Source organism: Scyliorhinus canicula, chromosome 4, assembly GCF_902713615.1.
Source record: "Scyliorhinus canicula chromosome 4, sScyCan1.1, whole genome shotgun sequence".
Taxonomy (NCBI): Eukaryota; Metazoa; Chordata; class Chondrichthyes; order Carcharhiniformes; family Scyliorhinidae; genus Scyliorhinus; species Scyliorhinus canicula.
This window is the reverse complement of record NC_052149.1, coordinates 44,912,597-44,924,965: the sequence shown is the minus strand read 5'-3', so window position 1 is coordinate 44,924,965 and position 12,369 is coordinate 44,912,597. Positions and strand designations below refer to the sequence as shown.

Here is a 12,369-nt window from a genome sequence, read left to right as displayed (position 1 = left end):
ATAAATGCTTCACAGCTCCAGGGTCCCAGGTTCGGTTCCCGGCTGGGTCACTGTCTGTGCAGAGTCGGCACGTCCTCCCCGTGTGTGCGTGGGTTTCCTCCGGGTGCTCCGGTTTCCTCCCACAGTCCAAAGATGTGCGGGTTAGGTGGATTGGCCATGCTAAATTGCCCGTAGTGTCCTAAAAAAGTAAGGTTGAGGTTGGGGGGGGGGGTTTGTTGGGTTACGGGTATAGGGTGGATACGTGGGTTTGAGTAGGGTGATCATTGCTCGGCATAACATCGAGGGCTGAAGGGCCTGTTCTGTGCTGTACTGGTCTATGTTCTATGTTCTACTTGACTGCAAGCAGCTGGAGCTCGGATCTTGAACAGAGCTTTATATCTGGACTTGGGGACCCTTTATGCACTGGCATAGTGCACAAACAGGCCCCACATGACCAGGGTTTTGTGAAGAAGAAGGGATCTGGAAATGTGTCGACTGTGAAAATTATATTTGTGGAAATTGGGTGAAGTAATGCCGATGTTTGATGAAACTTGGTGCTAAAGCTTTAGAGAAATGAAGATGGAATTTGATTTGAAGAAGTTCAACGTTTTGAAGGATATTGTGGCTGAAATGAATGCGATACGTGCTGAATGGGCTGACTGAGAAATGTGTGAGATATGTCTTTGTATCTGCTATGTGTAATTTATCGGTCATATTATTGCAATTTTCCTGTTAATTCATGTTTAATTTACGTTGATTTTGGTGTGATTGCTAATATAAAAGTGAAGTCTTGTATATTGGTCTTAGTTGGGTTGTTTGTAGTTTGTTTCCACAAGGGTCATAACAGTATTTCCATGACGTTGCTGCTCTTATCCTTCTCCATAGGGGTTGCAGAGGAGGGAGGCACAACTTGCGAGACATAACATCTCACCCATTGCTGCAAAGCAAAATGACTGAAGAAGAGAACAATATCCCTAGAATCCCAGCGCTAAGGGGAAATTGACTAACTCTTACAGCGCAATTTAACCTCAGGCAGCCGTCCTATACCTTAGAGATGACCTAGAGGCAGTTTGGGGCCTGTCGTGAAGGTGAGTGAGTGCCTTTAAATTTGCTTACCTTTCACCGGGAGCAAGGTTTGAGGGAATATCAGGTAAGCTCTTCGTTTCTTTTTCTTCTTCTTGTTTTTTTTAAATCTAGAGGTGATGTCAGGGAAGGCAGTACAATGCTCCTCCTGCAGAATGTTTGAGGTGAGGGACGTCGTCAGTGTCCCTGCTGATTTCATCTGTGGGAAGTGCACCCAACTCCAGCTCCTCAAAAACCGTGTTAGGGACCTGGAGCTTGAGCTGGATGAACTTCGGATCATTCGGGAGGCAGAGGGGGTCATAGATAGGAGCTTCAGGGAAGTAGTTACACCAAAGACTGGAGATAGATGGGTAACTGTAAGAGGGACTGGGAAGAAGCAGTCAGTGCAGGGACCCCCTGCGGTCGTTCCCCTGAGTAACAAGTATACCGTTTTGGATATTTGTGGGGGGGACGACTTACCAGCGGTAAGCCATGGGGTACGGGCCTCTGGCACGGAGTCTGTCCCTGTTGCTCAGAAGGGAAGGGGGGAAAGGAGTAGAACATTAGTAATTGGGGACTCAATAGTCGGGGCACAGATAGGAGATTTTGTGGGAGCGAGAGAGACTCACGTTTAGTATGTTGCCTCCCAGGTGCAAGGGTACGTGATGTCTCGGATCGTGTTTTCCGGGTCCTTAAGGGGGAGGGGGAGCAGCCCCAAGTCGTAGTCCACATTGGCACTAACGACATAGGTAGGAAAGGGGACAAGGATGTCAGGCAGGCCTTTAGGGAGCTAGGATGGAAGCTCAGAGCGAGAACAAACAGAGTTGTTATCTCTGGGTTGTTGCCCGTGCCACGTGATAGTGAGATGAGGAATAGGGAGAGAGAGCAATTAAACACGTGGCTACAGGGATGGTGCAGGTGGGAGGGATTCAGATTTCTGGATAACTGGGGCTCTTTCTGGGGAAGGTGGGACCTCTATAGACAGGATGGTCTACATCTGAACCTGAGGGGCACCTATATCCTGGGGGGGGAGATTTGTTAGTGCTCTTTGGGGGGGTTTAAACTAATTCAGCAGGGGCAGGGGAACCTGGATTGTAGTTTTGGGGTACGGGAGATTGAGAGTATAGAGGTCAGGAGCACAGATTTGACTTCGCAGGAGGGTGCCAGTGTTCAGGTAGGTGGTTTGAAGTGTGTCTACTTCAATGCCAGGAGTATACGAAATAAGGTAGGGGAACTGGCAGCATGGATTGGTACCTGGGACTTCGATGTTGTGGCCATTTCAGAGACATGGATAGAGCAGGGACAGGAATGGTTGTTGCAGGTTCCGGGGTTTAGGTGTTTTAGTAAGGTCAGAGAAGGGGGCAAAAGAGGGGGAGGTGTGGCGCTGCATGTCAAGGACAGTATTACGGTGGCGGAAAGGATGCTAGATGGGGACTCTTCTTCCGAGGTAATATGGGCTGAGGTTAGAAACAGGAAAGGAGAGGTCACCCTGTTGGGAGTTTTCTATAGGCCACCTAATAGTTCTAGGGATGTAGAGGAAAGGATGGCGAAGATGATTCTGGAAAAGAGCGAAAGTAACAGGGTAGTTGTTATGGGAGACTTTAACTTTCCAAATATTGACTGGAAAAGATATAGTTCGAGTACATTAGATGGGTCGTTCTTTGTACAATTTGTGCAGGAGGGTTTCCTGACACAATATGTTGACAGGCCAACAAGAGGCGAGGCCACATTGGATTTGGTTTTGGGTAATGAACCAGGCCAATGTTAGATCTGGAGGTAGGTGAGCACTTTGGAAACAGTGACCACAATTCAGTGACCTTTACGTTAGTGATGGAAAGGGATAAGTAAACCCCGCAGGGCAAGAGTTATAGCTGGGGGAAGGGCAATTATGATGCCATTAGACATGACTTAGGATGTGTAGGTTGGAGAACAAGGCTGCAAGTGTTGGGCACACTGGATATGTGGAGCTTGTTCAAGGAACAGCTATTGCATGTTCTTGATAAGTACGTACCAGTCAGGCAGGGAGGAAGGGGTCGAGCGAGGGAACCGTGGTTTACCAAAGAAGTGGAATCTCTTGTTAAGAGGAAGAAGGAGGCCTATGTGAAGATGAGGCGTGAAGTTTCAGTTGGGGCGCTTGATAGTTACAAGGAAGCGAGGAAGGATCTAAAGAGAGAGCTAAGACGTGCAAGGAGGGGACATGAGAAGTCTTTGGCAGGTAGGATCAAGGAAAACCCAAAAGCTTTCTATAGGTATGTCAGGAATAATAGAATGACTAGGGTAAGAGTAGGGCCAGTCAAGGACAGTGGTGGGAAGTTGTGTGGAGGCTGAGGAGATAAGCGAGATACTAAATGAATACTTTTCGTCAGTATTCACTCAGGAAAAAGATAATATTGTGGAGGAGAATGCTGAGACCCAGGCTATTAGAATAGATGGCATTGAGGTGCGTAGGGAAGAAGTGTTGGCAATTCTGGACAAGGTGAAAATAGATAAGTCCCCGGGGCCTGATGGGATTTATCCTAGGATTCTCTGGGAAGCCAGGGAAGAGATTGCTGAGCCTTTGGCTTTGATTTTTAGGTCATCATTGGCTACAGGAATAGTGCCAGAGGACTGGAGGATAGCAAATGTAGTCCCTTTGTTCAAGAAGGGGAGTAGAGATAACCCTGGTAACTATAGGCCGGTGAGCCTAACGTCTGTGGTGGGTAAAGTCTTGGAGAGGATTATAAAAGATATAATTTATAATCATCTGGATAGGAATAATATGATTAGGGATAGTCAGCATGGTTTTGTGAAGGGTAGGTCATGCCTCACAAACCTTATCGAGTTCTTTGAGAAGGTGACTGAACAGGTAGACGAGGGTAGAGCAGTTGATGTGGTGTATATGGATTTCAGTAAAGCGTTTGATAAGGTTCCCTACGGTCGGCTATTGCAGAAAATACGGAGGCTGGGGATTGAGGGTGATTTAGAGATGTGGATCAGAAATTGGCTAGTTGAAAGAAGACAGAGAGTGGTAGTTGATGGGAAATGTTCAGAATTGAGTTCAGTTACGAGTGGCGTACCACAAGGATCTGTTCTGGGGCCGTTGCTGTTTGTCATTTTTATAAATGACCTAGAAGAGGGCGCAGAAGAATGGGTGAGTAAATTTGCAGACGACACTAAAGTCGGTGGAGTTGTAGACAGTGCGGAAGGATGTTGCAGGTTACAGATGAACATAGATAAGCTGCAGAGCTGGGCTGAGAGGTGGCAAATGGAGTTTAATGTGGAGAAGTGTGAGGTGATTCACTTTGGAAAGAATAACAGGAATGCGGAATATTTGGCTAATGGTAAAATTCTTGGTAGTGTGGATGAGCAGAGGGATCTCGGTGTCCATGTACATAGATCCCTGAAAGTTGCCACCCAGGTTGATAGGGTTGTGAAGAAGGTCTATGGTGTGTTGGCCTTTATTGGTAGAGGGATTGAGTTCCGGAGCCATGAGGTCATGTTGCAGTTGTACAAAACTCTAGTACGGCCGCATTTGGAGTATTGCGCACAGTTCTGGTCGCCTCATTATAGGAAGGACGTGGAAGCTTTGGAACGGGTGCAGAGGAGATTTACCAGGATGTTGCCTGGTATGGAGGGAAAATCTTATGAGGAAAGGCTGATGGACTTGAGGTTGTTTTCGTTAGAGAGAAGGTTAAGAGGTGACTTAATAGAGGCATACAAAATGATCAGAGGGTTAGATAGGGTGGACAGCGAGAGCCTTCTCCCGCAGATGGAGGTGGCTAGCACGAGGGGACAATGCCTTAAATTGAGGGGTAATAGATATAGGACAGAGGTCAGAGGTGGGTTTTTTACACAAAGAGTGGTGAGGCCGTGGAATGCCCTACCTTCAACAGTAGTGAACTCGCCAACATTGAGGGCATTTAAAAGTTTATTGGATAAGCATATGGATGATAATGGCATAGTGTAGGTTAGATGGCCTTTAGTTTTTTCCCATGTCGGTGCAACATCGAGGGCCGAAGGGCCTGTACTGCGCTGTATCGTTCTATGTTCTAAAGATAAAGAGGTCAGTGAATAGCTCTAGAACGGGTGCAACTACGTTTTCTATAGGTTTTTTGGTGATATTTAATGAAATATTTACGTGGGGCTTTGGGGCATACAATCAAGATTTGCCCCGGGCATCACCAGACCTCTGCACGCCACTGAGCGCGACTGAGGAGGTCTGGGTCCAAATTTTCAATTTTTATTTTTTGGGATTTTCCAATCTATCAATGCTATCAAAGCTAATGCCAAATGTGAGCGTCTTTTCAAGCAATTTTGTGAAGATAACAATGCAGACCATGTGAGACTTTTACTTCACACTGAGGTACGGTGGCTTTCGAAGGGGAATTGTTTGAAAAGATTCATGGAGCTATTTGATGAGCTTAGTGACTTTTTAAGTGAAAAGCCTGAAATGAAACACCTGCTAACCGTTGATGGAAAAGCGTTTGTGAGTTATTTAGCAGATAATTTTGAAAAACTGAATGTGTTGAATAAACAACTTCAAGGAACACTTAATGTTTTTTTCTTTTTTCTTACAATTTTTTAGTAATTTCTTGCTCAGAACTTTAACTGTCTTTTGTTTATTTCATTTTTCTTTTTCATGGATGCCATGTTCTTTTGAAGCTTGTTTAAACCAAGGTATTGGCGTTTTAAGCTTCTTCAGCTGAAACAGAGTTCACTTTTTAAATGATAAGAATTATATATCACCACATGGGGGGGGGGGGGGCATCAGGATTTTAGAGGTGATTAGGTGGGGCATGGCCAAAAAAAGGTTGGGAACCACTGATCTAGAGTAAACTGATGGGGCAGTAATTGGCCGGGTGGGATTTGTCTTAGCTTTTTGTGGACAGGACAACTTCTCCACATTGGCATCAGCAATGTTGTAACTGCACTGGAACAGATTGGCTAGGAGGGTGGAAAGTCCTGAAGCACAAATCTTCAGTAGCCAGAATATTGTCAGGATCCATAGCCTTTACAGTATCCAGTGCTTTCAGTTGTTTATAGATATTACGGAGTGAATCAAATAGGCTGAAGATTAGTATCGGTGATGCTGGGGACCTCTAGAGGAGGCAGAGGTTGATCATTCATTCTACACTTTTGGTTGAAGATTGTTGAAAATGCTCCATCCTTATCTTCTGCATTGATATGCTGGGCTCCCTCATTAATGAGGATGGGGATATTTGTGACTTTTAATTCGTGATTTTAAATTCCACCATCTACTATGATTCGAACCTAGGTCCCCAGAGCATTATCCTGGTCTCTGGAATACTAGTCGAGTGACAATACCAATACCCTGTTGCCCATGTCCTAACCCGCATCAATCCCCATATACATCTTACTTGTGTTCACGAACCTACAATAACTCCCAGTTAAGAGGGTTACTTTTAAGGTCCCCCATCTTTGTTTTTAAATTGCTCTGTGGCCTTCCTTCCCCCACCTCTAATCTCCTCCAACCCTACAATCTTCTGAGATATCTGCACTCCTCCAACATATGCTTCTTCAGCATCCCTGAATTTAATCACTCAGTGGTAGTCATGCTTTCATCTGCCACTGCATTACCCTCCGAATTCCCTGCCTAAATATTTCTACCTTTCTTTCCTATTTTAAGATGTTCCTTAAAATCTACCCTTTTGATCAAGTTTTAAGTTATCTGCCTAATATCTCATGTGACTTGAGAGTCAAATTTTGTCTCATGATGCTCCTGAAAAGTGCTTTGGGGTGTTTTACTATGTTAAAAAGGTTAGATAAATGCAAGCTGTTGGAGTGGTCAACATCATGAAAAATTCAAAAAGACAAGCAACAACTGAATCACTCTAAACTGATACAAACAAAACTGAATAGCAAGCAGTTTTCAAAACTGAAATGATTAACCAATAATTCATCAAGAATGTCCGCTTTTATGTCGCACCTCAAATCTCAACACTTACTTAACCCTGGCTTAGTAATTATATCCACTGTAAACTTGGCAAACCCAACTGCAGAAATTGAAAAAGCTAGAATGGGAAAATTCTTCCAACTTTTATCACCATCAGCAATTCCAAAGTTCAACAATAACTATACCTATCCAGATATGAAATATCAGTAACTAGAAAGATTGTATAGCTAGCAAATTGTATTTATATAGTGCCTATAACATTAAGAAATTTCCCTAGAGAAAAACTAACATCTAGTCAAATAGTGAAACTAGGAGCTGTGCAAATGCTTATGTACATAAATCACTAAAAGATGGTGCAACGGTAAAAAAAATATTCAGAAAGAATAATGGCACATTGGCCTTTATTTCATAGGACCTGGAGTACAAATGTGAGGAAGTGATGCGTTAACTGTACAGAACATTGGTCAAATGCCATCATGAGTAATGTATTCAGTTTTAAGATTGCATCTCAAAATAGCCTTGAAAGAGACAATGCTGATATACCAGAATTATACCCAGGTTTCATGGGTTAAATTACAAATTTGAATTGCACTAATCAATTCAAGGGATTTAAAAGATTAGGGGTGATAAAATTGAGTATTTAAAATGTTTGAAGAATTCAATAGATACAGAACAACTTTGTTCTGGTGGAAAATCCAAAACAAAATGAGTCATGATCGTAAACTGAAACTGCCCAAATACAGCAAGACCTGGACAATATCCAGGCTTGCGCCGACAATGGCAAGTAGCATTCGTGCCACAGAAGTGCCCAGACCTAACAAGAGAGGAGCTAATATTCACCCCTTGATTTTCAATGGCATTACGATTGCTGAATCTCCCAATAGCAACATCCTGGGGAACAAAGTAGCACAGTGGCTAGCATTATTGCTTCACAACACCAGGGTCCCAGGTTCAATTCCCGGCTTGGGTCACTATCTGTGCGGAGTCTGCACATTCTCCCCGTGTCTGTGTGGGTTTCCTCCGGGTGCTCCAGTTTCTTCCCGTAGTCCCGAAAGACATGTTCTTAGGTGAATTAGACATTCTGAATTCTCCCTCAGTGTACCTAAACAACCACCGGAGTGTGGCGACCAAAGGATTTTCACAGTAACTTAATTGCAGTGTAATGTAAGCATACTTGTGACACGAATGAAGATTATTATCCTGTACATTGCCACTGACCAGAAACTGAACCGAACTAGCCATATAAATACTATGTCTCCAATAGCAGGTCAAAAGCTAGGAATCCTGTGGCGAATAACTCACCTCCCGACTCCCCAATGCCTATCCATCTATCGAGTCTGGAGTATAACTTGCCTGAATGAGTGCGGCTCCAACAATGCTCAAGAAGCTTAACACCACCCAGGATAAAGCACTTGATTGCAACCCCTTCCACAAACATTCAATCTCTCCACCACTGAACTGTGGCAGCCATGTGAACCATCTACAAGATCATAGAATGATAGAATTTACAGTGCAGAAGGAAGCCATTCGGCCCATCAAGTCTGCACCAGCTCTTGGAAAGAGCATCCTACTTGAGCCCACACCTCCAACCTACCCCCGTAACCCAGCACCCCATCTAACCTTAAGGCAATTTAGCAAGACCAATCCACCTAACTAGCACATCTTTGGATTGTGGGAGGAAACCCACGCAGACACGGGGAGAACATGCAGACAGTGACCCAAGTGACCATAAAATTTAAGACTTTAGAACTTAAATATATTATCACATCATGCCTGACCTATTCTTTTCTTCAAATTTTACAAGAAAGACTTTGTAATTTATGAAAATAATAAAATCGAATCTGGGACGCTGGCGCTGTGAAGCCATAGTGCTAACCACCAGATGCACTACAATAACTCACCGAGGTTCTTAGGCAGCACCTTCCAAACCACAACCACTACTATCTAGAAGGGAAAAAGCAGCAGATAGCTGGAAACACCACCACCTGGAAGTTCCCCTCCAGGTCACTCACCATGATGACTTGGAAATATATTGGCGTTCTTTAATTGTCACTGGGTCAAAATCCTGGAATTTCCTCCCAAACAGCGCCATGTTGTGGGTTTACCTACACATGGCCAGTAGCGGTTCATGAAGGCAGTTCACCATCGCTTCTCAAGGGCAATTTAGGATGGGCAATAAACACTGGCCTAGTCAGCAACAGGCACATCCCATAAATTAAATTACATTTAATATTGTTCAATATTATGAGGGGTTATGTTGAAAGTAAGCGAGAATCTGTTTAACTCACTGTTTAGCTCACTGAGCTAATTCGCTGGCTTTTAAAGCAGACCAAGCAGGCCAGCAGCATGGTTCAATTCCCGTACCAGCCTCCCCGGACAGGCGCCAGAATGTGGCGACTCGGGGCTTTTCACGGTAACTTAATTGAAGCCTACTCGTGACAATAAGCGATTTATATTATATTATTGTATTTCAAATTATTGGTAAAATAAAGAGACAAGATGATTGGTTTTTTAAAAACGGTACAAGTTATGATTTGGAGTGCATTGCCCGAAAGGGCGTTGGGAGGCAGATTCAATCATAACTTTTGAAAAGGATTTTGACATATACTTCAAAATGGAAAATAGGACTCATGGGATTAAACTAATTAGATCTTTCAAGGACTCTGTACAGATATGATGAGCAGAATGGTCCCTCCTTCCACCCCATGCAGGAATGCTGCTGACCATTGCAGCATCCCTCAAGCGACCCCCGCTGAGAGTGATTTGGAACAATGTAACAGCAATCAAATTTAGGATTTTCATGGCCTTAATCTATACTGCACAGTGCATTTAATCACAACTATCGCTAAACAAGTCTGGTAAATCATGTCAGCCTAATTAATCCTGTACATTAATAACCATTGTAAAATACAAAGTGGTTCTGTAACACAAGGCAAAATAAAAATTATTGGGTCACATTTAAGCCACTTTCCAAAATGCAATGTGTCTTTTTTACTGTGATGTAGCTTTTGAAAAAAAAACTCCAATTAGAGGATGATGCTGGGAAACACATCAACTCAATGTTTTTTTTCTAAATGCACTACAAAAACACTGATCAGTAGCAAGATATAACAAGTATCCCCACTCACAAAGCTAACCATAACATTTAAGACTTCAGAACTTAATTCAATTATCACATCATGCCTGACCTATTCTTTTCTTCAAATTTTACAAGACTTTGTAATGTGAAAATAATAAAATTGCACAAAGAAAATATTTTTCCAGGAATATTACTGTTCAGCCCTTTGCTAAGACAAAATTATCAAAACAAGTACCCTCAGTTTTTTACAAAATAGCCAAGTATTACGCTTAATTTATTTCACATTGAATTATTTTAAATTTCTATTTTAATTTTCAGCATTGGAATCTCAATATCCAATAACAAAACTTTACGGTCTTGGTCTGTCTGAAATCTAAATGCAGTCTCCAAAACCTGAAAATGTTCCTTCACAAGAATCGTCAGATTGTTGGGCAGCAAAATTGTCAGTTGTGGAAGTGAACACAGAAACAGGTGCCAGTACTCAGCTCAGATGGCTTACTAGAAAACAACCCTTACAAATATCAACAGAACAACCCAGACACGAACTTACCGTCAACAATTTAATATTATTTAGACTAGTGCATGTGGATTTTGTTGAATTTTTCAAACTTTTTTCCAAGTCACAACATTCAAAGTACAAAGGTCGGAGGGAATAAAATGACCGTCAATCAGACCATGTATGCATTCCCTTCACCCACCACAAACAAATCTCTACCCTTGCATTGAGCTGCCTGAAGAATTGGAAATCGAGATCAAAAGGAATGACAACACTATATGTTTAAACAACACTGCCCGAGTTGCCATCAATATGCCAAGTATTATGTGACTTTTGGAATCATACACATTTTGGTTGAGTTAGTCGGGTTGCATTTAATGTTTTAAATGTTGAAAATCACAACAAAACGTAAACAAACGCAGCGCGTACTCTTTCATCGCCAAGGCCCCTCTCAGCTCACACTTCAGACACCAGGAGGCTCATTCACCTGTGACCACCTTTCCCCACCTCCTCAGACTCCACCTCCCTGATCCCAGTGTAAATAGGAAGGAGTAAGGCCCCGGCTCCTCCACTGGTAACTGCGCTCGTCTCTTATCGACTGGAGAGCGCGGCCAAGCCCCTCGGGCCTGGCCTGACACTCGGAGAAAACCCGGACCCAGTACAGCGCAATAAATAAACGGGCCCCCTCCTTTTGCCAATACCCCTGACTGGCCACCGCCTATTTAAATAGAGGCCCCTGGCCCACCTTACTTACTATTTGTTTATTTGTCCCAGCCGATCGGGGGCTACGTTCATCTCTCCGCCTGCGCCCTACCCGAACGCCAGCGCAGACAGGCAGCATCCCTCAGCCACTCAGCGATCCAGGAGCGAAGCCTGGGCGGAGCAACTTACTCCACTCCGCGCCGCCCCTCAGCCCTACGCGCACGCGCGCCACACCCATCCAGTGGGCGGGGCGAGGAGAGGCCATGAAGTTCGGTGGAAATGGGGTGGGGCAAAAGCACGCCGCGTGAAGGGCGGAGCCAATGCGCGCCCCGTGAAGGGCGGAACTCCAGTGCGCCGCGCAGAGCTTCCACTGCGGGTCGAGAGGAGCACACTGCGTCGCGCGGAGGAAACGGAGCTCTATAGCGCCACTTGCGGGGAAGCATGAAAACGAGGAGAAGAGCTAGCGGGCTCTGAGCCGTGTGCAGGAAGATGGGATTAGAAAGGACACCTGTGTATCTTTGGGTCAGCATGGACAAGATGGACTGAATAACCTCCTTTCTGTGTTGCACCGTTTCTAAGGTTCTATGGATCTCTGCAGCTGTTACACTGCAGTAACATTGCAGTAACTTGCCAAGTGACCCTTGACCACTACCATCTAGAGGACAAGAGCAGCAGATACCTGGGAACCCCACCACCTGGAGGTTCTGCAAGTCACTCCACCCTGACTTGGAAATATGTCACCGTTCCTCCACTGTCACTGGGGCAAAATCGTGGAACTCTTTCCCTAACAGCACAATGTGTTTATCTACGCCTCAGGGACTGCAACGGTTCAGGAGGGCAACTTGCCACCACCTTCTGAAGGGCAACTAGGGATGGGCAATAAATGCTGGCCTAACCAGTGACACCCATGTCCCGTAAATGAATTTTAAAAAGTTCCTCAGAATAGTGACTAAGGTCCAATCATCTTCAGTCACTTCATCAATGAGGTTCCTTCTATCACAAGGTCAGAAGTGGGGATGTGCGCTGATGTCTGCACAATATTCAGCACCATTCACGACTCCTCAGATACTGAAGCTGTTCATGTCCAAATGCAGCAAGACCTGGACAATCCCCAGGTTTGGACTGACAAGTGGCAAGTAACATTGCATCATACAAGTA

General features: G+C 44.3%; 1 protein-coding gene across 9 annotated transcripts in view; it reads right to left on the bottom strand.

The window, feature by feature from the left end:
- The window catches only part of LOC119964527 (dual specificity testis-specific protein kinase 2-like), a 165,062-nt gene extending 153,678 nt beyond the window's left edge, over positions 1-11,384 (bottom strand). For 7 of the 9 annotated variants that reach the window (XM_038794128.1, XM_038794132.1, XM_038794126.1 and 4 more), the window contains exon 1: positions 11,264-11,384. The gene's annotated coding sequence lies outside the window, so the exon portion shown is untranslated. The remainder of the gene's footprint in view (positions 1-11,263) is intronic. The other 2 variants (XM_038794127.1, XM_038794134.1) reach the window with 2 other exon arrangements.
- Positions 11,385-12,369: the final 985 nt, after the last annotated feature.